The following is a 1,056-nucleotide window of genomic DNA, read 5'->3' as shown; positions in this document are numbered from 1 at the left end:
GGAGGCTGGGAATCCTGCAGCAAGTCACTCACCTCCTGTTTCCCCCCACCAAAGCCTAGTCCCACCATCGACAAGGCACAAGTCGGGAGTGTGATGGAATATTCCCCACTTGCCCTGGATGGGGGCAGCTCCAACAACACTCGAGAAGCTCGACACCATCCAGGGACAAAACATCCCCCCCAACCCCCCGGCTCGATTAGCACCACATTCACTCCCTCCACCACCAGCACTCAGTTGCAGCAGTGTGTACCATCTACAAGACGCACTGCAGAGACTCATCGAGGCTCCTCAGACAGCACCTTCCAAAACCCACTGTGCCTCTACCATCTAGAAGGACAAGGGGGGACAGCAGATACATGGGAACACCGGCCCTCTGCGAGCTCCCCTTCCGAGCCACTACCCAACCCGACTTGGAAATATATCTTTCCTTCAGTGTCGTTGGGTCCGAATTCTGGAATTCCCTCCCTGAGGGACATTATGGGTCGACCCTACATCACGTGGGACTGCAGTGGTTCAAGATGGCAGCTCACCCCCACCTTCTCAAGGGTCAATTGGGGCAGCCAATAAATGTAGTGTCTTTTCAGTAAAATCTGCATCGCAGAAATGACTTTAAAAACTAATGCCAATCCACTTGAACAAAAAGTACATTTCAAAAAATAGTTGATCAGAGTTTCTCATAGTGAGGGCTATGGGGTTTATCAGAACATCTTACAGTGAGAGGTGTGGGGTATATCGGAGAGTGTTACAGTGAAGGGTATTAATGTCAGTACTGAATTGTGGGACTTGTCTCAAAGAAGATTATATGACTTCAGAATTTTACATCTCCTGGGAGTTGCTGTGCCAGATGGTGTTTTCACTTCTCATGAAAAATCAAAAAACATGATTATTTTGAACTCAGGTCTCTCACACACGATCACTCAATAACCTCTTCCACCAGCCCCCTGTGTTACTGACTGTATCTGTACTAATGTTAATCCCTCTTCCTCACACTGTCACTCAGTAACCCCTCTCCCCCCCAGCACCCTGTGTTACTGACTGTATCTGTACTGATGTTAA

Source organism: Rhincodon typus, chromosome 42 (genome assembly GCF_021869965.1).
Source record: "Rhincodon typus isolate 14 chromosome 42, sRhiTyp1.1, whole genome shotgun sequence".
NCBI lineage: Eukaryota > Metazoa > Chordata > Chondrichthyes > Orectolobiformes > Rhincodontidae > Rhincodon > Rhincodon typus.
This window is presented reverse-complemented; position numbering follows the sequence as displayed.